This window comes from Protopterus annectens, chromosome 1.part1, assembly GCF_019279795.1.
Source record: "Protopterus annectens isolate FY-2018-M chromosome 1.part1, PAN1.0, whole genome shotgun sequence".
NCBI lineage: Eukaryota > Metazoa > Chordata > Ceratodontiformes > Protopteridae > Protopterus > Protopterus annectens.
The window spans coordinates 1585431550-1585459528 of record NC_056726.1 but is presented as its reverse complement, the minus strand read 5'-3'; positions in this window follow the sequence as shown (position 1 = coordinate 1585459528).

The following is a 27979-nucleotide window of genomic DNA, read 5'->3' as shown; positions in this document are numbered from 1 at the left end:
GATGAATTCTATCACCAATCCTTGACAGGTCATGGGCTCATATCCTTCCTTCAAAGACTGCTATAGCCTTTGACTGGCTCTGCCCCATATCCCCAGATGAGTATGCCCATGTTCTCTACCAGCATTGTCAAATGCCCAAAGAGTAAGTCAAACCTGGATCACCTTTCCCATATTCAGGGCTTTATCCTAAATGCTATGGCCTGGTTATATTGGTAAGCTTTTGGATTAGAGGCAAAATGCATATTCGAATCTTAGAAGCAAATATGGGTACCTCTCAAATCATGAGCATGTCAAAGTGACCATCAAGCAGAATGAGAGACAAGGCAAGTGAAAATAATGCGAGTAGAAGCATTGCGGTTTAGGGGACAGAAAACGAAAAGGTAAAGAGGCAACTAAGAAGTTATTTCCTAAATAAAAGGAAGTGTGAGGAACTCAGAAAATCAAGACATGGTGGGATGCAGTAAAATGTTCTCCGAAATGATCGATTATAAGTAAAGAATTATTTTGGGGAAGAACAGAGCAACAGGAGATCAAAGCACTAGAAATAATGTTAGGGCAAGTTTAGGAAGAAACAGATGAGACAAAAATGAAGGATGTGTGGAAGATATACACAGAAGACCAGAGAAGTGAATAAAGCATATTGTAAATATGGAACTCTCTGAAGTAAAGAGGAGTATAGTGAGTTGAAAAGGTTTTTGATTGACTCAGGGCTACGGTGCTCAGAAATGTTTAGCAAATTACTGAAGAAGAAGAGAAGAGGGAGTCTCTTTTGGGGGCTGAGAAAGAGTGAAAGCAGATCCATAGGGAGAGAGAAAGGATTAAGAAGGTTGTATGAGAATTCAGTTGGTTGTATTGGGTAGGTGCATGGTAACAGAGAACAAAGACAGTAAGGTAGAAGGGTAAGAGACTGAGGATTCACAACAGGTAGAAATTTGGTAGTAATACTTGGTATGATGAGGTTCTCCAGATGTGTAGTAATTAACAGTGAAAAAGTAACTGGAGAGGATGTTTTTTATGGGCAATTTTACAAAGGACTAGAGAGAGTGTTGGGTAGACACATATCTCATGTATGCAGTGACAGGACAAACCTTGATGACCTCATTTACTAGAGCTATGGTGGTCCTCATTCCAAAATGAGCACAAGATGGACTAGATTCTGGAATGTGCCGTCCTATCTCACTCATTAATGCTCATGTTAAAATTCTCCCAGTGGCTTTTGCCTTGTAGAATCAAAGGAGCAGCAGGTGTTTGTCAAAAATAGGATGGTGAAGGAGAATCAGGGGTGCTGAGGGAGCTTGTCAGTCAGAAAAAGAACAGTGGGAGTAGGCGTGATATGCTTTGGCATAAGGGAAGCTTCTGAAACAGTGGAATGGTCACTTTCAATATGCTGGAAAATAATGTGAATGGGAAGCAAATACATGGATCAAAGACTTCTACATTTCATCTAAGATGAGACTATGTAATGGGGAAAAATGGAAAGAGGTTAGAGTAGATAGAATACAAACTAGGAGCAGTCATAGAATTCCCCGCAAAGACACAAATATCCTCTATATAGGCCTGGCACAGACCAATAACTGGTGGCTGAGCCATGGTGTAAAATTAATTTGCTAAGAAATGCTTTAAATATGATTTTTAATGAAGTGATCTAGACCCGAAGGAGGGTACTGGCAAAATGTGAATGGTGATAGGCCTTAGTGGCTTTGGAATATCTATGAACTCTATGACTATAATATATATTTGTAATATTTCAAATGTTGTTATGCATTTTGTTGAAGTCCCTTCCTTTTGCTGAATTTTGTGGAAGTAGCTTCTCAATTAAGCACCAGAAGTAAGTATAAGACATATACAGCCAAGGATTCATTTAGAGAAGTCAAGGTCTATTCCAAGTTATTTATCCAAAATAGAATTCTTTTTAGTGAAAGAATGTTACATATATGAAACTATATTCTTGTGTCAGTTTTAGGTCAACTTGTAGTAATCATTATGGAAGAACATCCCTAAATGTATGTCAAAAATGTATTTTTAAGCTTGTTTTTCCCCTTAGTCCTCTGTGCAGAACTTATGGTTACGCACTTTTCACAGCGCACTGAGGTCAGATGACACAGAATGTTAACAAAATACTATTTTTGCTACCTTTAAGAATAGCCTTGATGACTTGATGGGTAGACACAAATGTACACCAGGGTTATCATATACAGCCCATCCCAATTTGGGAGGTTACCACTATTAAGTGTTTGAAGAGGGTCTTGTTAAAGGTGCATATGGCTAGGCATCTTGTGGCCCTTGTGATTACTTGCCTGTTATCTCTATATGTTCTGATGAAGAATGCTGTTGATGTTAGTGCAGTCATCGGTACATGAACGATTTAAGCATGCTTCTGCCAGGTGTAACGGATAATAGTTCAAATGAACGATTTAAGCATGCTTCTGCCAGGTGTAAAGGATAATAGTTCAAATGAACGATTTAAGCATGTTTCTGCCAGGTGTAACGGATAATAGTTCAAATGAACGATTTAAGCATGCTTCTGCCAGGTGTAACGGATAATAGTTCAAATGAACGATTTAAGCATGCTTCTGCCAGGTGTAACGGATAATAGTTCGGTTTCCCTCTCTTGAATGCTTCTCTGCCTATATTGCTTGGCTTCAGATGTACACAAACTATTATTTCAGTTTCTTATTCAACAGAGAAGTCGCCCAGGGAATTATTACTTTCTCTCAAATGAACCAAGCTTTTCTATACACTTGTGTAATCATCCATGTTGTACAAGATAGCTGATTCTATAACCATTTAGCAGTGCTTATAATCAATACTGTCCAATAATGCTATTCATCAATTGACTACTCCTTATCATCTGATCGTCCTCATAAGTGTCATTGTATACCAATATGAACAAGGTCTTCCTGTCCTTTAAATGACTTATAGTATCCAATCTCTCGTAGCTTCCCCCAGCATAATATCTGATCTCTCATACGTTCGTCCATTCCTTTTACTCTAAAACACATTCTCATGCAAGCAATTAGACCTGTCCAGCACTTCTAACCCCTCCTCCTCATTTTTGTAAGATCTCTCCTCACTTAAAAAACTAGCAAAGCACACACCATAAACACCAAAACTGAAAAGAACGTACGATCCAAGCCAAAGACCACAATGAGGCACAATAAACTTTTTAGAGCTTTCATCCACTTTAATAACGTGAACTTCATCAGAAAATGAGAAACGTCACCTGTCCCTCATATTTATACTTAAATGTAGGAAGTGATGTAACCAGTGTTGTAATTTGAATACTTGATGTAAAAAAACAACAAATTAAAAATAATAATGAATAATAAATAATTGATACAAATGATTATATACATATATAAATTCATAATAAAAAACATATGTACATATGTACATGGAATTACTTCTGTTTAGACCTATGGACATGTGCCCAAACCATGCACATGTACTTATGTACAAAAATCCATGTTATCTGTGCACACACTCTCACACACACCTACACACACACACACACACACACACACACACACACACACACACACACACACACACACACACACACACACACACACACACACAATGTGCGTGCACCCATTTCCCAAATAAAATTGCACTTCTAAATTCATACTATTTGTACATAAGAAAACACTTTATGTTGATAACCTCATTCAACCCTGGAAATACATCAGCTCCAAGTAGGAGCTGCCACAATGCCTCCTTTTGTTCCAATGTGTTATTCGTATCACCTATAAATGTTCCCTTCTCTACATAATCCAAAACAAAAAATTCAAATTTCTTAAAATCTATGCAGGAAAGTGCGTGTCTTGCTAAAGAATTGTTTTTGTCTTTTTTCTTTATAGCTAGGACGTGCTCATAAATCCTGCATTTTAAAACTCTTTTGGTTTTCCCAATGTAGTAATTCTTGCATGTAGAACAAATAGCTATGTACACTACGTTTTCACTATGACAATTAAAATATTTATTGGCCCAAAAAGTCTGTCCCAAGTGTTCCATTGCAACAAAAGATGAATTACTCATAAACCTACATTGTTTACAATTTTTACATGCAAACATACCCTTTTTGTTACTGACCATCCTTTCTTTGTCTTTCTCTGACCTGTTAGATTTTTCTAACAACTGCTTAATGTTTATCACCTTCTTGTATGTAAACTTTGGAAGTGGACCCAAGGACACTGTCAATTCCTTGTTCCCAAGGATAATTCTCCAATTCTTTTCTATGATTTCTTTTATAAACCATATTTCATTCACTATCGGTAGAGGAAATGCTATTTGAAATTCTTGTGTATTCTTATTTGAGCAGTTGTTTACAATTACTGGGGCTCCTACCACTATATCATTAGATAGTAAAATTGGTTTAGCTACTCCGTCCCTTAAAATAGAAACCTCATTTTTGATTACATCTAACCATCTTTTGTCATAGCCCCTTTGGATAAACAACTGTTTTAAAAAAGTAAGCTCATCCAAATAAACGTAGTCCTCAGAAGTTAATCTACTCAATCTGATCATTTGTCCTTTAATGACTCCCTTCTTCATGTGTGGTGGATGCAAACTATCCTTATGTAGATATTGGTTGGCAAAGCATGATTTTCTATAAACTTTACTACTAAATTTCCCGGTGTTATGGTATATACTTAAAGATAAATCCAAAAAGTTGATGTGCTTACCAAAACCACCTACCTTAAAAAATAAAAATTCTGTAGTACCATTCAAATCTGCAACCATATCTACAAATTCAGATTGTCCCCCCAACCATAGAAAAAACAAATCATCTATGTACCTGTAATAAAGTTTAACCTTATTATAACTCGGATGTGACTTCAAAAAATTGTTTTCCCAATTAGCAATCACTATGTTTGCAAAAGCCGGTGCTACTCTTGCCCCCATAGCTACGCCCGACACCTGTTTATACAATGTCTTGTTAAAACTGAAGATATTATTATCAAGCACCATTTCCATTAGTGTACAAACAGTGTTCACCTTATCACCAGAAAAATCAGTATTGTGTGTGAGATATTCTCTCATAAACTCTAAACCTTCATCTTGATTGATGGAAGTGTATAGACTCCTGACATCAAGTGTACCAAAAAATATATCCCTATCTGATGTCCCTATTTTACTTAAATTTTCTAATAAGTGCCAGGAATCCCTTAGATAATGTTCAGACTTCTGTACTATCGGGTTAAGAACACTGTCTAACCAAATGGAAATGTTTTCAGTTTTTGATTGTCTAGCGGAAATAATGGGTCTAAACGATGGATTCTTCTCATTGTTTTGGATTTTACGGATACCAAAGAAAGTGGCCATTTTTGGATGTTCCACTAATAAGAAATCATAATCCCTTTTGTCAATTTCCCCTTGGCAAAACATATCATCAACAAAGTGTCTAATTTCCTAAAACTACACCTTACAAAATCAAAAGAAACCTTTAGATATGTGCTGGTGTCTTCTAATAACAAATTTAACGATTTTTCATAATCACAGGTATTCATGATGACTATCTTTCCCCCCTTATCAGCTTTCATAGTTCTAACATCTGGGTTCTTAGATAACTGTTTCAAAGCACACAATTCATCTTCAGATAAATTGCTTTGAACATTACAACAACTGATCTCCCTAAATTCCTTTTCACAAATATTCTGAAATATCTGTAAAGTGTTGACCAAGGGTGGATTAAACACACTTGGTTCACTGGGCATTGAAGTTGACTGTTGATCTCTCCTCACTTAACAGTCCCCAACTTGCTGAAAGAATACATGTGTATTAATTATCAAGTTAAAATACATCTCTTCCACATGACATACTCCCATCCCTCAATATTATTTTTATCACGGCATGCCACATCTTTGTCCTTCAGTGGATAAATATTGTTTTATACTTTGACACAGCTGACATGTAGACCTTTGGTACCCCATTTTTACTTTATTAAAGAGTGTGTAGCTTTTCTAGAGCTGTATGCACCATTGCACCAAATTAACCATTGATTCCATTTTAGATTACAATAATTTAATTATTCATTGCAGTAAAATGATATTTCAGTATCACTACAACCTGTCCATTGATGGGGTACCTTATTCAATACCAGAATAGTATTATCTTTATCAATAAACTAAATACCCCAAACTTAAAAAGTGAACTCAAAATAATAAACAAAGAACTTAGAAGCAAAATGAAATCCTCCAAAGATTAGTGTGAACTGAAAATTGCCACCTATGTAAAGATAACCTCAAGACCTTTTATAACTATGTTAGAAACCTTAGAAGAAATATACAGAACTGCACTGAGAAAATACATATCAACAACAGATACTCACTGTCAATATGTTAACTGAAAAATTTACCTGTAACTTTTCCAGATGCAGCTCTCTGCATCAAGTTTAATTTCCCTTAAGAGAACACAGGGCCCACAGTTAGTCCAGGGCTGGTTTCTCCCTCTTTCTCCAGATCCCCAATAAGACTCCCCACTGGCACAGCTATAGAGTTGAGATCTCAGCTAAGTGGCCAAGCCAAGACCTCCAGCACCCTCTCTCTCCAGCCAGTGCTTCGTGTCCCTGCCCAAGTAGCTGACACAAACGAACGCACTTTGAGGCTTGATTTATACAAACACACACACACACACACACACACACACACACACACGCATGGGGAAGGCTGGCACAGGTTTACTAGCTATACCACCTTCTGCCCAGACTATAGGGTAGTTATTACTGCCACAAGCCAACTCTTCATCAGCTACTTTAAGGCCCTTAATAAAGGGTGTCCAATATTACAGTGTAATGTTACTATCAATACAAATGGAAGTTTTGACGAAGAGCAAAGCTATTAGGAGTAGCCAACAGTGTCATCAAATAAATATGCAAGTACACTCAGATCATAAATATATATCTACACAGATCAGTACAATGAAAAGTTTAAATATATTTAATAATAAATAAAAGAACATGACAATACTAAATATATATATATATATATATATTTGTGTATGGGTCCCCTACAGATGCTTGAACTTCCAAAAGGCTAACTTTCATATGGCCAAGACCATATGATCGACTTTTGGAAGTTCAAGTGTTCTGAATGGACAGCTTCCTATAGCACAGAATGGGAAAATTTCCATTTTTCATGCTGTAGTGCGATCTCTGAGTTAGTATATTTAAATAGCAGGGGGTGTGGGGGGTGCAGGCGGGCTTGCCCCCTGCTAGCAACATGTAGGTAGGTTTTTTTTTGTTTTTTTTTTTTTGTACGTGTTGGAAATTTCAAAAGTTGAACATATAGTCTCGACCATATGGGTTTCCGCTTTTTGAAATTTAGATAATGTATAGTAGACCCATATATATATATATATATATATATATATATATATATATATATATATTTATATATACATAGTTCCACTTGAAACCATTGAATGTTCAGAACATCGAAGTTCTGATCATCGAGACCAATACATCGATATTCAGAACATCGAAGGGTTAAAGTGGAACTGCCAGGTAAGTAAAAAAGTTAACTTTTGGGTGTATATGCAGGGCAGCAAGTTGCCCTGCATGTTGTGTGTGTGTGTGTGTGTGTGTGTGTGTGTGTGTGTGTGTGTGTGTGTGTGTGTGTGTGTGTGTGTGTGTGTGTGTCATCTGAGTGTTGACATTGCAGGAAGGGTACAGGAAATCTCCCATTTAGCGCTACAGCATATAGCGGTAAACGGGAGATTTCCCTTACCCCACTGTAGTGTGATCTCGGAGTTGGAATATTAAAGTAGGGGGGCAGGAGGTGCAGGGGGGCAAAGCCCCCCTGCATAAAATAGTTGTTGAATGTTTATTTCTTTTTCTGTGGTTAACTTTAAACCTTCGATGTTCTGAACATCGATGTTCTGGTCTCAATGATCAGAACGTCGATGTTCTGAACATGCGATGGTTTCAAGTGGAACCATATATCTCTAGATATATATATATATATATATATATATATATATATATATATATATACACATATAGTAACATCAGAGTTCAAAATTACGGGAAATATTTAAACAACTTTGGAAGACAGTCTCAAATAAATAAAGAAAAACATCTAAATTAAGCCTTGCTATATTCCTGACTATATCTAGAGAATTGCTATATCCTAGTTAACTTACTTACAGAGCAAGCAAGGCAGATGTGGTGAATGGGTCTTCCAGCTGATGTTATCAGGTCAAAGAAAAATACAGAATACTAAGTCTCCCTCAGAGAGCTCTTAAATTAATATCTCAAATATTACTGCCGGGATAGCTTGCAGGAGAACATCACTTCTTGTCATCTGACACTATCCCAGGTAAAACCCCCATTAATGCAGCTGATAGCATTTAGCATCTACCTGTGAAAATACATAGACAATGCTTTCCTTAGATCTAAGTGAGATCCTGGAAGTCATAAAACGATAAAAACACTTCCAAGACAATACAGTGAACCTCTAGTTCTAGACATTGTTTCTGCTACTGCCCTGAAACTGAAAGATAACATCCTTTTATTACGTTCTATAAAGTAATTTAATTTCAGATATTTTTCTGAAGTTAACCTCTGGTGTTTCAGTTTCCCCTGTTAAAATCTGTACATTGTTACAGTTACAATAGTGTATGTACATTTCTGTTCTTTTCTAGTAGTGTACACTGTGGATGCACTTTTAAGCTCAGTACTTTACAAACCCTTTTCAACACACATGTCAGTGCAAACCTAGTTTGATATACACATAACATACAGTTCTTATTAGGTTCTAACACAGGCATCTTACATGAAGCATTTTGACATTCACAAATAAATGACACATAAAACCCTTCACAAAATTAGAAACAGCCGTGCTGGCAGTATCTCTCTTTTTCACTCTTCTGTATAAATCATGTTGAAATTTGCAAATGACATATAATTATTTACAAAATTCCAGATAGCTGGGCCAGCAGTATTTCCTTTTGTGACACCAAGCATAACCTTATAGACTCAATACTAATCCTATTCAGTCTTAGCCTTTCCACTGGATTTGTGCTTGATGTGTGGAGAACTGCTGTAGCCACCCCTCTTTACAAAGGAGGCTCTACCACTTATCCTACTAACTATAGACCTGCAAGCCTAACAAGGCTTACCTGTAACTCAGTAGATGGCATCATAGTACAACTTGCTAACAAGGACGTTACAGTGTGCATTCTCTTGACCCAAATGAGTTTGGGTCATTAAAGGCAGATTTAGCCCTCTTTACTCAGTGAACTTCTTTGAACAAGACACTGGTACATTGGGCGCAGGCAAGTCAGTGCACACTACTTACCTCAACTATATGAAACACTTTGATACCATTTTAAGTTCCTGCATTATAGACAAGCTAGTCAGTCTGAATGTAATCCCTTAAGTAAACCGCTAAATAGCAAACTTGCACTCTGACAGAACCCAGTCTATTATTGTAGTCATGTTCTTATCAAAAAGGATTGTTACTAGTTGTGTCCCTTAGGGACTGATCCTTGGGCTACTCCTGTTTGGTATTTACTTCTCTTTGGTATTTGCTTGTTTGATGTCAACAGTGATATTGAGGGCCTGAGGCTAGCCAAGTTTGTAGATAACTGCAAACTCAGATGTGTCATAAACCCTTCTGCTGACTCCCAGTCTCCAAGAATGTTTAATGCATACAAATAAATGGCACCAGGACCACAGCCTTAAAACGAATGCCAACAAGTGCATTAAAGTGTCTCTTGGTAAACATGGAAACCCAGGCTCGTATCACATATATGACATCCCTTTAAAAACTGATACTGTAATAAGAGACGTGGGCACTTTCCTTGACAATGAACTATCATTTGACCACCATGTATCTTTGGTCATTAGAGAATTATTTTATTTAGCCAAGCTGATTATCAGAGGTATACTGTCTAGATCAAAGACGTTTTTATATGCTTCTACTGCTGTATTATCAGACAAATAACAGAATATAATGCCCCTTTTGGTATGTACTTCCCTAAATTTTGAAAGGCTTCAGCATTTCCTTATAAATAAAATCAAGAGTATATCTTTCTTGTACTACACAGACCATGTTAAAGCACTGGTCCCTACAGTCTTTTGAGGTCAGAACCTTTTCCTTACCGACAAATCTTCAAATAATCCAGTCCTATTCAACTTCTTACTGATCTGCAAAGTAAACAGCACGTTAAACACCAGCTTGAAGGAATTAAACAGATTTGGGTATGTCTGCATGAATGAGTTCTGCTTTGATACATTCCATGTCTTTACATATATGGGTGGCAAGCTGATGGTCCTCTAATTACTTAGGCATATAGAGAGACTATTCTTCTGTAGAGAAGTCAAATTAACTGTTCTCCATGCATCAGGTATAGAGACTAGCGTAATATGCACTTGGCACCAATGAGAATTCAATTTGGTATGTTATCTAGATCCATAGAAACATTATTTTTAGCCTTTGGCAGGATTCTAAAACTTGTTCCAAGGTAATTTCAGTGAAAACCAAATTTACAGGAATAGTGGAAGCAACAGATTGGTTAGGTGGGACAAAATTAGGAATAAATGTGTTTGCTAATATATTAGAGTTATCTTTTGGATTAGAATTTAATGACATTATAGTCGCCACTCTGTGCAAACTTTGCTATTTAATGTATTCATAAATAATCTACACTTAGTCACTTTTCAAAGTTCAATCATCCAATATGCTGATAATTCTACTATTATATCCTCTTCCAATAACTTCTCTAACCTCCAAAAAAATAACACAAATTGCCTTTATGAACATAGAAACTCAGCTAAATGACACACAACTTCTTCTAAATCCTAAAAAATCCCATACTACTATTGTTCTCATCTAAACCACCTCCACATGACTTTATAATTTATTCTTAAAACAAGACAAAAATTGAAATAGTGAAGTCAGCAAAATTACTAGGCATCACTATCAAAGACAAACTATCCTATGAGCAACATATTCTAAACACAATAAAAAAACACAATTCAGATTAGGCAAACTCTATAGACAGAAGTCATACATGGACAAACCTACAAAAATAAAGCTGGTAAACACCCTCTTACTTCCATCCCTTCTATATGGTTCTCCCATTTTCACTAATCTACATACATCCCTGAGCAACAAATTACAATCATGCTATCATGAAATAGCAAAATTTGCCACTGGACTACCATATAAGACTCACCATTCTCTAGCTATTACGGAATTGAACTGGTTGGAATTCCTCCATTTCATTTCACTACACTCAACTAACATTAGCTCGTAAACTTATATACAACAAAGAAAACTGCCCCTCTCTCCTTTTTACCCTTCACTCCTACACCCCCTCCAGAAACCTCTGATCTACTAACAAACAATTCCTAAAGGATTCCAACCCTAAATAAGTTATGTAAATCTTTGCACACCATATCTTTAATCTTTAGAAAATCATCTAGGCCACAATACTGTAAAGAAACTTTATTTCTTGATGTATGTCTATTGAAACTTTATATGTTCCTGTATATATAAAATTATCTTGCATACTTTTTTGATGTGTACACTATATTATTAATCTTTGGAAAACCTTATAGGCCGCAGAACTGTAAAAAACATGGTGTATCAAAACTTTGAATGTAACTGTAATAATTATGTCTTGTATGTTTTTGCATGTGCAATTGGAGGGTTTCTGCCCGGGCCTCCAATGAAAATGTGTTCTTGACCCAGTGCACATTCCCTGTCAACAAATGCAAATCAATCAATCAATCAATAAATAAATACTATATCTGGTTTTCTCACACTTAATTTTTGAACTGTAAGTAATGGGTGATCCCATGTGGTCTGCATTTCATTATTCTATGTAATTCGTTGTGGTTCATGTTTCAAATGCTTCTCAGCAAATTCTATACTGAATTGTATCTCTTGGTTTTCTTCTTTATATTTTTGCACTTCCTCTGTCGCTTCTTTTTCTAGGTGGGCTAAAGGTTTCTTCTTCTATGGAATATTTTCATGGATCCATTGTATAAATGAATGTACATTGACATTTGAAGCTTTTGACACTTTTCTTGTGCAAGCATATATTGTTCCTCTAATTTCTCTCTTAATCTTTTTAAATATCTTCGATCTGGACATGCTGCACTCCTAAATGTGATGCTGCACAAGTATGTCATCCTTCAGATGAGAGATTAAACCAAGGTTCTATCTGCCTGAGTTGATGGCAGCTCAGGCGAACGTAAAAGATCCCACAGCACCTATTGAAAACAGTAGGGGAAGTTCCCTAGTTTCTTGGTCAAACGTTTACTAGTAGCATACATACTACCTCAGATCTCCCCTGAAAAGAAGATACTGGCTGAGTGGGACTAACCTGGCTAGCAAAGGATAAACAAAATGGGCAAAGAATGATTAAAGTGGCTAAGTGGCTCACCTGATGTTATCATATTCTTCATTTTACTGAAGGCATGTTTGCAATCCTCCATCCATTTACACTCTAACCCTTTCTGCATGTAACACTCAGGAGTTCAATAATCACTCATGGTAATAGTTTATGTTAAGTGGCATTAGTTTTGAAACATTCTGAAACCTGCTGTGCCTTCAGCACAATTTTAGTCTTAAACTATGAAATTATAGTCCTGCCAATAACGTGCTAAAGTTTTTTAAAAAAATAATTATCATCACTGTTTGGTTAAAACCCATCCTATCATAGTTTTATGTCCCTTGGGGACATTGTATATTATGCACATCACCAGAATATCCTATTTATAGCACTATATATTAAGAATTACTTGTAGTTTCTTATCCATTGCTTGTTGCCATATGGCATACATGGATGCAGCTCTGGAATAACAAGTTATGTGCATTAACTGTAATAACTGTCAACAGGACTCTCTCAATTCTGTTTGTTAGTATGCATGTTCCCAATCAAATTTTGCGAATATTTTTTTCCTCCCTACTCAACCACTATTTAGGAATGGAAAATGTCCACAACCACCCTACCCACCCCAACCACTGTATCTACAAGTTCTTGGAAAGGGATAATGTCCTAAATGTAAGAATGCGCTAAAGAACACTTGGAAAAAATTGTAGCTGTAGCTGTTCCTGGATTTGTTTCCTTTAGCTGTTCACAGATTTGTTTTTCTTTAGCTGTTTCCTTATTTGTTTTTTAATTTTACCTGTTCCTGGGTTTCTTTTCCTTTAGATGCTCTCTGATTTGTTTTCCTTTGAAAGTTCCCTGATTTGTTTTCCATTAGCTGTTCCCTGATTTGTTTTTCTTTAGCTATTCCTAGATTTGTTTTCTATTAGCTATTCCCAGATCTGTTTTCCTTTAGCAGTTCCCATATTTGTTTTCCTTCAGTAATGCCTTAATGTCAGTATCCCATTCACTCCAGTTTACTTTGGTAAAACTCAAGTACTTTTCTCTCAGCAGCTTAATTCCTACCATAGGTGTAATGGCATAATGTACTGCATGGATCAAATGGGATTAGTATTCTGTTCTAATTTTTTCATTGTATTTATGCCTTTTAGTGTTCACATCTCATTGATAAAAACATTGTTTATATATATATATATATATATATATATATATATATATATATATATATAGATATATATATATGTGTGTGTGTGTGTGTGTGTGTGTGTGTGTGTGTATATATATATATATATATATATATATATATATATATATATATATATATATACATATATATATATATATATATATATATATATATATATATATATATTTTTTTTTTTTTTTTACGAAAATCTGATAAAATCAGACGTGATATGTAAGAATATGCCTCTTTTAGGGTTTACCCTAAACTACCAGGTCACCATGACAACGCAGAGGATTCTTGTACTGCTATTGGCTCTTCCTCTGGTAGAGGGAGGGATCAGGATGTGAAGTCATCAAACTGTTCTGGTATAGAATCGGCCCCTTTAGGGGAACAACAATTAAGGAGGTCGCAGAGAATACATCAAATCCATCAAAAGAATCAGTCACAGCGTTCATATTCCCGACAACGACAGACCAAGAAAGATTCATATGCGAGGGAAGGAGCTCGACTGAAGAGAGGGAAGGGATATTGGTGCAATTAACTGATACATGTGAAGCATTTTTGCTAGATACTCAGAGCATACAGGTGATTTATAATACATCTGGAGACGTTACAGTTTACAACTTTTCTAACAAGTTGATTACTGTAAATCATGCTGATGTTTTATCAAAAGATTTACCTTTTGTGTCACCCAAAAGAGCTAATGCTGTCGACGCATTGAGTGAATTTAAACTTTTTCAGTTAAATTAAATTTATCGTTGTTTTTCAATAACCAGGAAGGTTCAGTTTTAGAATGTTTGTTTAGTCAGGGTTTGAATAGACAAAGTTGTTTTAATCCACCTTTAAATTCTCATGTTCAGCTTTTTGAGACAATGTGTGAATATGAATTACATGATGGTATCGTGAACAATAAGTCTGGGAATGTCAATTTTTATAACTTGAGTGAGCCTGAAATTGTTATTTAAGGATCTATAAGGATATTCGCATCATGGCTCCAGACAAGGGGGATGGGATAGTTGTTAAGAATAAGCAAGACTATCTTTGTAGCATCAATTCCTTGTTAATGGATGATATGTATCTGGAAGTTTCATGCAACTAAGTCAATGTTTCCTTTCATAAAATTGATTTAATTTTGCAAGATATGCTGTTACAGGGGGAGATCAATGAGAAAGATTTTGCTTTTATGCATAATGACAAACCTGTTTTGGCCAGTGTCTTTGGTATTTCAAAGATACATAAGGACATTAACCACCCTCCATTCCGTCCTATTGTAAGTGGTACTAGATCTAAGACATATTACATTGCTAGGTGGATTGATTGTTGTATTAAGGATGGGGGAGAAAAAAATCACACATATCAGCAAAGACTCATGGCATTTTTTGGAGAAGTTCAGTCAGGTTCCTTCTGACAAAGATGCTATTTCTGTCACAACTGACGTTCATAATTTTTCTGTCATCCCACACGACACAGGGTTAGATTGGTTTGAACAACAACTGTTCTGTACTGTTATTCGAATGTCACAGTTAATTGTGTGGTGGCTCCTATGGATGTTGTTCTTAACAATAATTTCATATATTTTGAGGGCCAAATATTCAAACAATCTACAGGTGTGGCTATGGGGATGGCTTGCGCCCCCTCTTTTGCCAGTTATATTATGACTTTCTGGGAGAACAATTTTGTGTTCAGTAGTAACTATTCTAGTACATGGATTCTTTATAACAGATTTTTGGATGATATATATATTTTTTGTGGGTTGATACAGTTGAAAAACTATTTGAATTTCTGGATTATATCAACAATACTGTCCATTTTTTGAAATTTTCACACAATTATGATATCAGTTCTATTTCTTATTTGGACATCACTATTAGTAAGGATTTGGTTCATTGTTGTTTTTCTTCTAATACTTTTCATAAACCCACATTCTCTAATGCCTACTTACATTTTTCCAGTTTGCACCCAGGTTTTCTGAAAAAAAGCTGTTGTTAAGGGCCAGGTGGTCAGACTGGCAAGAATGGTGTCCAAATTGGAACTTGGATGATTTTCAGTTTGAGTGTGAAAAAGTGTTGCATATGTTTCGTTGTAGGGGTTATCCTGATGAAGTTGTAGATAAAATTCAGTGGGAAGTGACAAGCAAGAGACTTAGAGGATTTTATCATCCAATTTTGGGTATTAAGGAGATGGTCATTACTGGCATGGTTGACTCCAGGGTTCAATCTGTGGAGGTCATGGTTTGTAAGAAGAACGTACATCATTTTATCACCACATTCACACTGGATTCTCCTTTTATTGCTCAATGCATAAACAAAAATTGGAGTTTAATTTTCAGTGATGCAGGTCTTTTGAATAAGTTGGGTGTCAAACCTCACATTACGTATAAACGGAACAAATCTTTTAAATGTTTTTTTTTTAAAAGAACCATGGGAGTGGTAGGAACAAGGATTCCAACATTCTTTTTGGGACACGGAAGTGTGGAATGTGTTCCCAGTGCCATTTGATCAAAGACACTTCAGTTATAAAGATTTGTAACAGGAGTTATAGAATATCTGGCATTATCCATGTCATTCCAAGAATGTTGTCTATTTAGCTCAGTGTCTATGTCCAAGTTTTTATGTCGGCAAAACTTACAGAAATTTTTTAGAAGGAGAATTTATGAACATTGCTCTGACATTAACAATAGGAAAACTTCCAATGCCTTGTTCAGGCATGTGGAATTAAATTCTGGTCATCATTTTAACTTTTTGGTCTTGGAGCAAGTGAAGCAAAATTTGCAGGGGTAGGTGATAGATGCACATTTGGATAAGGCTGAACTCAAATGGCAGCTAATGTTGGACGCCACCACCAGTCCTGGTTTAAACGACACATGTTCCATCGTTTCTTTATTGAAACTCATGTTTTATGATGCTGGTTAAGTATCATATTTTGTATTAATTTCATTATTTCATTCCATTCATTTTATTTTATACACTTATGTTTTTAAATTAATATTTTTCTTGTATATATTGTATGAGTGTTTGTAGGGGTATTCCTTCAACAGGTTCATTCTATGAGACATTTGATTAGTATTTAAGTATTTAATTATTCAATTGAGGTTTAATGATGTCATTGTGTGGTATATTAGTGTTTCCAAAATCCACAAAACACGGAGCCTGAACTCACAATGTTACACCAGATACCCAAAACTATGTACTGTAGTAGTAAAACATCCAGTAATCAATGCTCTTAGATTAAGCGTTTAATTGTAAAATCTACTTTTCGTCAAGGAAACACCTCAACTTCTTCAGAACAAAGAATCAGACGTTATAGTCCAACCCATTTAAATACAATGAAACCAAGTCACATGTTTAAATGAATTAAATCCATTACCGATTAAAAATATGTTATTGTTCAGTACATAATTTATGTTACAATCTTATATTATTAAAAAATTACTATAAAAATGTAACGTGAAATTAACCAAAAGTAAACAGGAATTAGATATTTAAACATTTAAAAACATATTGCTTATTACTTGTGTGATCACACAAGGTACATCCATGTTACATATTTAAAGAACCAAGGTAACGAAAAACATTAACAAAAAATATTACAAAAAGTGTTATCAGAATATATTATCAAAAAATATACTTCTACGTGTAACTCAACTTGGCAATTGAGGTCAAATGCTTACCAATATCCAGGTTTAAATGAAACATGTTCAATTATGTGTATTCTGCGGTTAAAGAATTTAATGAGATAAAGTAAGTTACCAAAGAAGTAATATGTGGTGTTTACATTGGCGTTAGGAATATAATATATTCGTAATATTTTATTAAAAGTGAGTTACACGTAGAAGTTTTAGAATTCACATAGATCATAGTACATTCAAATGTTTTACACGGATGTGAGCTTTGTAATACTTTTTGACAGTTTTTGACAACACTTTTTGATAATACTTTTTGATACTAATTTTTTTAATACTTTTTGATAATATATTTTTTGAAAATATTTTCTGATAACACTTTTTGTAATATTTTTTGTTAATGTTTTTCGTTACCTTGGTTCTTTAAATATGTAACATGGATGTACCTTGTGTGATCACACAAGTAATAAGCAATATGTTTTTAAATGTTTAAATATCTAATTCCTGTTTACTTTTGGTTAATTTCACGTTACATTTTTATAGTAATTTTTCAATAATAGAAGATTGTAACATAAATTATGTACTGAACAATAATATATTTTTAATCGGTAATGGATTTATTTCATTTAAACATGTGACTTGGTTTCATTGTATTTAAATGGGTTGGACTATAATGTCTGATTCTTTGTTCTGAAGAAGTTGAGGTGTTTCCTTGGCGAAAAGTGGATTTTACAATTAAACGCTTAATCTAAGAGCATTGATTACTGGATCTTTTACTACTACGGTACGTGGTTTTTGGTATCTGATTTAACATTGTGAGTTCAGGCTCCGTGTTTTGTGGATTTTGGCAGTACTTTTTTTACTTTTGTTGGTCCTTGTTTGTGTTCATCATGGATCCTGAGATGCCGCTGTGTTCTACTCCAGCTACTAGCCAGACTGAGAGTCAAAGTAACTTAATGGCATTGATTGAGTTACTGTCACAGAAAGTGGAGAATTTGTCTAAAAGGTTTGACGATTCTATTAACTTGCAACATAGCTCACAATGTGAAGGTGTAACTACAAAAACGTACACTAATACGAATCCATCAGTTTTGAATGGAACATCACCGTTACCAAATCAATCTTTTCCTAATGCTGTTACAGGATCTCATAGAAGCGTCATTGCTGATGGAACCGGTACAGCGAGTACACACCACAAGGAACAGTTAAACAACATTGGGACTTCTCCTACCATTATTAGTTTGGATTTATGGCTTAATAGGTCTTTTTCATTTTCTGAATGTTCTCCAAACACTACTGAAGATGCCAATTGTGAGGTAAGAGCAGATTTATCTTCGAAGTTAAATACATTTGATGAAAAGCTTTTTAAACTACGGAAAATACAGCTGGAAATCGTGTATTTCCGTGAATGTATCAAATTAAAAATGATACCTAAAGGGCTTAGACTTTGGCAGTATCCTATGAGGCTTACAACAGGTTCCGAATTTCATAAAGCTCTTTTAGACATGTTTGACAGGCATGGGTTTGAGTTTCTGGAGTTATTGTGTATTCATTACCAAAAGACTGTTGACAATTTGATTGACGAAACAAATATTTTGGACAACGATATAAGAAAGGACATGGAATTCTCAAAGTATCAGTTTGACTTTAATCGTATATTTACAAGTATTGATCAGTACGTAGTGAAAAGTAACGCTACTAAGATCAAGAAAATAAAACGAGACATGAGAGACTATGGAACAGGTGTGGCTTATCCAAAGCCACCTAATTCACAAGGCAGTTTTCTACCTACTGCCAATGTCCTTGTTATGAACAACTTAGGAAACAACATGCCTATTTCCTCACAGAGTGTCAATGACTCTAATTCTAATCAATCAAACGCTACTTCTGGAACTATCCGTCATAGTGACAGAATAGCATGTTTGAATAGTAACAACAACATTAATACTGACAATAATGTAAGGAATTCTAACCACGGTATATTGAATTCAAACCAAAAAAATTTTCGGAACCAAGCCTCGACTATAAATAGATCGAAAACAAGGGCAACAAGGAAAAAGAACAGGAACAAATGGTAGAGGAAGAGCTGCTCGACCCAATAGAAAGTAACTATCCCAAATGTAATCTTTTATACAATTCCAACAAAGACTTTAAGATTTTTAACTATTCTGGGATTGTTATTGAGCCGGATATTATTGATTTATTAGCAAAGGGGCAAACCTTCGTACCTTCTAAACATTTTGATATTGCAAAAACATTAATTGACCTTAAATTATTTACCCGTCAATTGAATCTAGTAGCACTGATGGGTGAGGATATGAATGTAAGAAGTGACTATTACGTGTCAAGTGTATATAACCCACCACTACACCCACAAATAGCACTGTATGAACAGTTAAATGAAATATATTTACGTAATTTGGAAAGTAAAATGCACACTTCAAGACATACTAAACCACAACAATTTAATATCAGTAGGCAAGAGAGAGATTTTTTGACCTTTTTATTTCAAGCCCAAGTCCGAATAATGAAACCGGACAAGGGCGGGGGTTTGGCGATAATGGATATTGCCGATTACAACAACAGAATGTTGAACATTTTTGATAGTGATACATATGAGGAGGTATCCAGAAATGAATTAAACAGTGAATATGGAAAGGTTAGGGCATTAATAGAGGAATTATACATTGAAGCAAGGATAGATAAAACTATGTAAAATTTTATGACCCAACCAGCACCTAGGTTACCTATCTTACTTGGCATCCCAAAGTGCACAAAAATGTTGAATGTCCACCAATGCAACCATTAGTGGACAGTAGGAATAGTATTACTTACACCTGTGCGAAGGTAGTTGACAATATCTTAGGGAAATATGTAAAACAGCAAACACAAATATCAAAGGACTCGTGGTCCTTTTTAGAAAATATAAATAAATTGAGATACAGTGGTGACTACTTGTTTGGAACAATAGATGTGAAAGATTTATATTCATCTATACCCCATCAAGAGGGTATTGAATGGGTTGCAAATATGCTGAGGTTCCTGGGAGCGCCTATTGAAGAGATTAAACTTGTAGAAGAATTGATTGGTACAGTTTTATCATATAATTTCATGTTATTTAACACGACAAATTATCAACAGAAAGTAGCGGTGGCTATAGGCTCTCCCTGTGGTGCTAGCATTGCAAACTTAGTTATGGCCCATTGGGAGAGAGAGTTTGTGTTCAACAACCCTTTATATAAAGAAAAAATTCAGTTTTACACCCGTTTTCTTGACGATATTTTTATTCATTTTGATGATAAGGTTGATGAGATGCAACGAATGCTTGAGTGTCTTAATGACTGCACCAATTTTTTGAGTTTCACATCAACTTACAGTAACAACAAGATAGTATACTTAGATGTGGAACTCAGTAAAGATAATCAGAGAAAAATATATGTGTCTAGGATCCATCGGAAAGATACGTATTCCAATATGTTTTTACATTACACCAGTTGTCACCCTTTATCTCAAAAAAGATCTGTGGTAAAGGGACAACTGGTTAGAGCTGCCCGAATGATTTCCAACGATAAAGATTTTGAAGACGAATGCAAATTATTACAGTCCTTCTTTTCCCAGAGAGGTTACCCGCTTGGTTTAATACATGAACTGATGAGTGAAGTCCAAAGAGTTACAGGTGTATATAACCCAATTTTAAGTGACATAGCACAAGATAACTCCTGGGTTAGAGTGAAGAAACAACCTTTCAGTCCATACAGTTTTATTTCTACCTTTAATATTGATTCACTTGAAGTATCAAGTATTATTCAAAAGAACTGGGACATCTTGATGAAGGATGGCCACTTTAGGGATTTATTTCCTTCATTGCCTAAAGTGGTTTTTAGGAGAGGAAACAACTTGAAATCTATTTTAGGGACTAAATTTACGAACCCTAGTAATAGAGATGGGATGTTTAAGTGTGGGATGTGCTGTATTTGTAAATATATAGACACAAGTACTTATTTCACTATAGGTAATAGGAAATTTAAAACACCAGGAAGATTTGATTGTACGAGTAAACAAGTTGTCTATCTAGCTAAGTGTTCACCTTGCCCAGCTTTCTATATAGGTAAGACGGACAGAAAGCTGGGCAAAATAATTTATGAACACATTTACTGTATAAACAACAGTAAATTAGAAAATGCACTGGCTAGACATGTGAATGAACACCCAGGGCATACATTTAAATTTAAGGTCATTCATCAACTAAGAAGTGATGGGAGGGGTGGACCAGAATCATTAAAATTAGAAAAGAGTGAATTACTTTGGCAATTGAGGTCAAATGCTTGCCAATATCCAGGTTTAAACGAAACATGTTCAATGATGTGTATTCTGCGGTTAAAGAATTTAATGAGATAAAGTAAGTTACCAAATAAGTAATATGTGGTGTTTACATTGGCGTTAGGAATATAATATATTCGTAATAATTTATTAAAAGTGAGTTACACATAGAAGTTTTAGAATTCACATAGATCATAGTACATTCAAATGTTTTACACGGTTGTGAGCTTTGTAATACTTTTTGATAATATTTTGTTTAATACTTTTTGATAATATATTTTTTGATAATATTTTCTGATAACACTTTTTGTAATATTTTTTGTTAATGTTTTTCGTTACCTTGGTTCTTTAAATATGTAACATGGATGTACCTTGTGTGATCACACAAGTAATAAGCAATATGTTTTTAAATGTTTAAATATCTAATTCCTGTTTACTTTTGGTTAATTTCACGTTACATTTTTATAGTAATTTTTTAATAATAGAAGAGTGTAACATAAATTATGTACTGAACAATAACATATTTTTAATCGGTAATGGATTTAATTCATTTAAACATGTGACTTGGTTTCATTGTATTTAAATTGGTTGGACTATAACGTCTGATTCTTTGTTCTGAAGAAGTTGAGGTGTTTCCTTGACGAAAAGTGGATTTTACAATTAAACGCTTAATCTAAGAGCATTGATTACTGGATGTTTTACTACTACAGTACATAGTTTTGGGTATCTGATGTAACATTGTGAGTTCAGGCTCTGTGTTTTGTGGATTTTGGCAGTACTTTTTTACTTTTGTTGGTCCTTGTATATTAGTGTTTCACAATTTTATTGTTGTTCTGAGGAAGTTTCTGTGTTCAGAGATGAAAGCGCTAAACAATAGACTTTTTACGGCTTGGAATCTGGTTGTAGTTGTTCTTGGATTTCACAACATTGTTGGTATGCAACAACAATCATGACAAAACATTTTATTATCCTGAAATGTCCACTTATAAGACCCATTTTCAAAGTCCCATAGTGAAACTCTAAAATACAAAGACAAATATGAAAAGTAATTGATAGTAAGCAATGAAAAATAAAAAACAAAATTGAAATTCATAGTAATATAAAAATCAAGGGACAAAGTAATACTAAACATTTGTTTTAATGCAACTAGCAAACACCTAAATAATACAGACATTCAGCTACAGTATAAATGAGAATTACATATCAGTCTGTTCATTGCAGCAACAGGAATAACACTGGAATAAATACAAAATAATGTGGGAGCCTATCTCAACACAGTTTGAAAAGTGCTCAGTGGAGCAATTATAGTGTGGTTAGACATGGCTGTAAAAGTGGATCAGACATCACAATCTATGGAGTGTATACCATGGGATTCAATAATGACTATAATAAGTGTGCACAGTTCTGAGTGAACAGACAACACAGGCATAACTCTCAACTTCTTCCTCCTAATTTTATTTTGTACTACTGATTTTCTTTGAAGCCAAGCCTAATAAACAGAGTGGCTTAAGCAACGAAGTGTAACATGACCAAAGTAAAAGAAATAAATACAAGTCCGGGTGTCACACACTAGGCAACTTAGTAAACTGTATAAAATGTATGCGGAACTGGGATAAATCAAAGGACGGGGAAAAAGGAAAAAGAGAATGGAGACTAGCAATAAAATAAATAAATAAATTACATGTATCCATTATATAGTGCAACCTACCAATTAGTGAAAGAAGGGAGAAGAACATGAAATGGCAAAACACCTTGGAAAATATATTAATAATGTTATATTTGATTTATACATTTGCATTACATTTCTGCATCTAATTGTAGGTTTCAAGCAATGTGCTATATTCTTCCACTTTAAATATTGACTCCACATATATATTTTTTGTGATTGACTTTATGCCAGTCTTCCATTTCTTATTCATGCATTTGATATGGGACAACTTGGTGCATGCATATTGGGGCATTTTATTACCAGGTACCTTGCATTTGTCTTTTATGTTTTCACTACTTTTTTCATACACATATTCCTAGTGTAGCTCATCTTGTGTGATCCTCATTCTGGCAATGACCTGAAGAGGAGTCTTACCTACAGTCAGTTGCACCTGAAGTAGTTCAAGGGAATCATGCTGTTTAACCAATTTAGAGGTGTATTTATCTTTCATGAAAATTGATACACCACCTCTTTTACTTCTCACTCCTTCAGTTTGTGGTCTAAATATGTGGCAGAAAGTGTAACCTGGTAGAGCTGGGGTGCTTTCCACAGCCTTAAACTGGGTCTCAGTAACTGCTCAAATGTCAGCATCTTCCATGTTGAGTACTGCTTCTAGTGAGTGCAGTTTCTGGTTTAGACTCCTAGTGTTTAGCAGCATAAGCTTGAGGTTGTTTTTAGGGTGTATTTTTACATTGGGAATTGTTTTCTTGTCACATTGCCTAAAAAGGCACTATGGGAATGGCAAGAGCCTTAGCCAGTGAGCAAAATCCCAGGGATGACAGATGAAGACCATCTCTGGCAAAGCATCGTGGCATACTGACCATGTCATCCCAGGCCAACAGATACTGGATCCCCTTTGAATGACACCAGAAACTAAACCAATGGTGGAAGTCAATCATTTTTTTGTTTGTATTGAGAAATCATCCTAGGCAAAGGTAAAATGCTGCTTACACCTAGGCCTAGGGACATACCTGTCCGAGACACATAATTTAAAAGCTCAGTCATGTCTCTCTTCATATAGTCCAGTGAGGCACATTTCAAGTCCTTCATACCAACATGAACTATGACAGAGTCATAATAATGCCTGCTGTTGAGTGACTTGAGAAAGTGTGTGATGTGGTAGATAGCTGATCGTGACCTTTTCCTTATTCAGCCTGGTGAGAGGGACATCTCTGTGTCTCACAACTGAATCACCTATGACTTAGATGTTTGTTTTTGTGTTATGCCTTAGGGACTTGACTGGTGAAACCCTGGTGTGTGATACATTATGTGCACTATGTTCTGCATTGGATGTATTATGTGAAGTGTGCTTGTGTTTGTGTTTGGACGATCTCTGTTGTTTAGGTAAACTTCTTGTAAGGACCTCAGCATATGTAGGTTTATGTGTTGTCAGTTTGTTAGGTGCTGGAGGTGAGGTTTCCTACTATCAGGAGACAAAATCCCAGTCCTCCCTGCTTACCTATAGACAACTAAGAAACCAGGCAAAAGGAAAGTCAAAAAAGACAAAAAAACTTACTATGTCTGCCTGCAGCATAAACACCAAAACAAACCTCAGAAAGTTTGGGGAACTATAAAACAACTTCTTAACACAGGTCAAACTGCTACCCCATCACCCACCACCCCCACCACCTCTGACAGTACTGCATCATAATTTAACTCCCACGTCATAAACTCAATACTATATCTAGTAAATCATGACAACAACTCACCCTTAACTCTATCTTTAGGCACCCTCACAAACCTCAAATCATTCACTAGCAAAACACTTCAAACCAATGTCATAAGACTACTCCGTAAAAAAACAATGCCTACCACTCTTGCTGCTGACCAGTTACCCAGTGAATTTTTCAGAATAGCAACTGATGCAAATGCATACCCCATCTCCATTTTAATTAATCAATCTGTAACTGAACAATAGATAGCAACACTGTGGAAAATATCATACCCCTGCATAAAGGTGCCCCTCAACAAAGTTATTTAACTACCGCCCCATAGCCATTCTACTCCAATAGCAAAAATTCTTCAAAAATGCGTTCATAGGCAACCCTAGACCACCTATTAAGAAACATCCTTCTCTTAAAACACGGTATCAGACCTAAGCATGGCACCACAGTGGCCTTAATTTGCTCACCAATAAGATCAGCTAGCTTAAAAACAATGGCCTTTTACTTTCCTCCATATTTCTTGAAATGTCAGAAGCCTTTGACACTGTTTCACATCAAAAACTACTAAATGAACTAACATTCATAAAGCTCTCCAAACAGCATTAGCATGGATCTAAAGCTACATAACTAACTGCCAGTAAGCAGTTAAGTGGCAACACACACTGTCCCATTCTTCCTGTTTTAGTGGGTGTTCCTCAAGGAGCAATACTCAGTCCACCACTTTTCCTCCATATTCAGCAATAAACTATCCACTGCTGCTAACAATGTAACTATTATTCAAGACACTGATGACTCCTCCCAAACTCCTGGAAATAACACAAAAAAATCATTCCTTAACATAGAAAAATACTTATCAACCCATCAGCTAATACTCAGCCCAAACAAAACTAAACTCATTATCTTTACTAAAGGTAAATCATAAGTAACTCAACCTGCCTTCAGTATCTTTTCATCTAACAATACCAAAATACAACCAGTAGAACACACAAAATGTCTTGAAGTAACAATCGATAACTCACTAAAATTCAACAAACATTTGGTTTTAACCATTAAAAAGAACCATATTAAACTTGGTACTCTCTATAGAGCAAAATGTTTCCTCACCAATACCACCACACAGACCATAGCAAGAACACATCTCCTCTCTACCTTACTATATGCCTCCCCCATCTTTACTAATCTAAAAAAAGCTGACCTAAACAAACTTGAGGCCTGCTATAACAAAATAGCTAGATTTGCCCTAAACCAGCCAACTAGAAGTCATCACTGCTCTGCACTTCAAGAACTAAAATGGATTGAACTTCCCAATCTCCTTTACTTGAACCAACTATCACCCACTGCATAATCTACAATCCAGACTACTGTCCAGCTCTCAAAGACCTAGTACAGCAATATTAAAACAACAGAGTTTTAAGATTGTCTGATAAATTATTACTACAAGCCTAGAAAGTCAGTAACAGCTTTGGTGAATCCCTGTTCTCATACAAAATATCTAAGATCTTAAGATCTGAAACTCCATTCCACAACAAATTGCAAACACTACTAATACAAAAAATTTCAAATCACTCCTCAAAAGCTGCCTAAATGACAACTGGCTATGCTCCTGCTTTTTCCCAGGATGATCACTCACGTCTCCCCTCTCCAGTCAACCACTCAACTCCTGTACCAACATCAATTATCTAAGTCTTCTACAGTTGCTACAGAAATCCTGATACTTTAAATAAATAATCAATCTATGCTTAACACATGCTTCCTACAGCTCAGACTTCTCCCTATCTCAAACTTTTCTTTCCTTCATGTTCTCCACCTAAAGATTGCTTTAGTATACACAACTGCAAATAAGTAAAGTTGTTTCTTATTTTTCTTTTCTGTAATGGAGCTTTCAAATTCTGAACTATTTTATGTAATATTTTTTAAATTTGTATCCATGTTCTGTAATGTTTTTATTCTATGGTATGTAATAATTTTTCAATGTATTTTTAGTTGCTTTGTAATGGAGCTTTTCTCTACGAGCCTCTGCTGAAAAAGGGCCATCTGGCCCAGTTGGACTTTCCCAGAAAACAAATGTAAAATAAATAAAAATAAATAAATTAGACTAAGTATTTCTGATGTCATATGATTTATTGATGTGCAGAAAATCCATCAATAATGGGTGAGAAATATTGTATGACAAATACAGGTCACCTTTCAGCAGTCTATAGGATACATAGTACAGTAACAAGGCTTTGAGTCAGTTCATGTAGCACATGTTATTTAGACCTTGTATCCTTTTAATAAGGCATCCCTATGGGCATTCCAGTTGTTGCATTTGTCTGGACAAATACATGCCAAAGGGGGCATTATATACAGTGATTGGCTTAATGAGGGCTAAGTAAGGGAGGACAATGATGCCCCTAGGTATAGACACAGTCCCTTTGTTTATAAGCTGTGCAATAAAGAAGGACATTCTTACAACAACAGATTATGCTGAACAAAAGTTAGGTTACTGTCCACATAAGTTCCTAAATCGAAAACAACTGGGTCAACTTTTATGGGCATATATATGTCTGGCACTTAATGTCCTCCTTGGATACAGGGCATTATTATTCTTTTGGGAAAACTTTCCTAGGTTCAGAAAGGTCCCAGGGTCATTAGCCTAGTAACAGTCTATCAATCTATGAATTTATGAATATTATCAGTGTAGTAGTTCCCTGGGGTAGATGACTTCCCAAAGGATAAAATAATACATATTTTGGCATTTAGTTTCATTACATGATTTTAGCAACACTTACTTATCTAACAAACCTTCCTGTAGGATGTCTCAGTCATCTGGGGATTCAAACCTGGGGACGCTTAGTACATCTCCAGGCCTTCTACAAAAGAGCAATGAACTACTGGTTAATGCAGTTCTCCAATACTTCCTAGAATGCTTTAGTTAGTCATCTGATTCTACAGAATTTATATATGTCGGTGCTGATTTAGCAGTCCTAGATTTCTGTTGCTATTTGGGAAATATAATGTAGTTAGATTCACTCTGTAAAGGGTTGCCGATTTTTAATATTGCTATATTCCTTCCAATCACAACAAGAGTCCGCCAAGACTCCATACTTGGGCCAGTACTTTTCAATATTTTTTAATGACAAGCACAAGGAATAAAA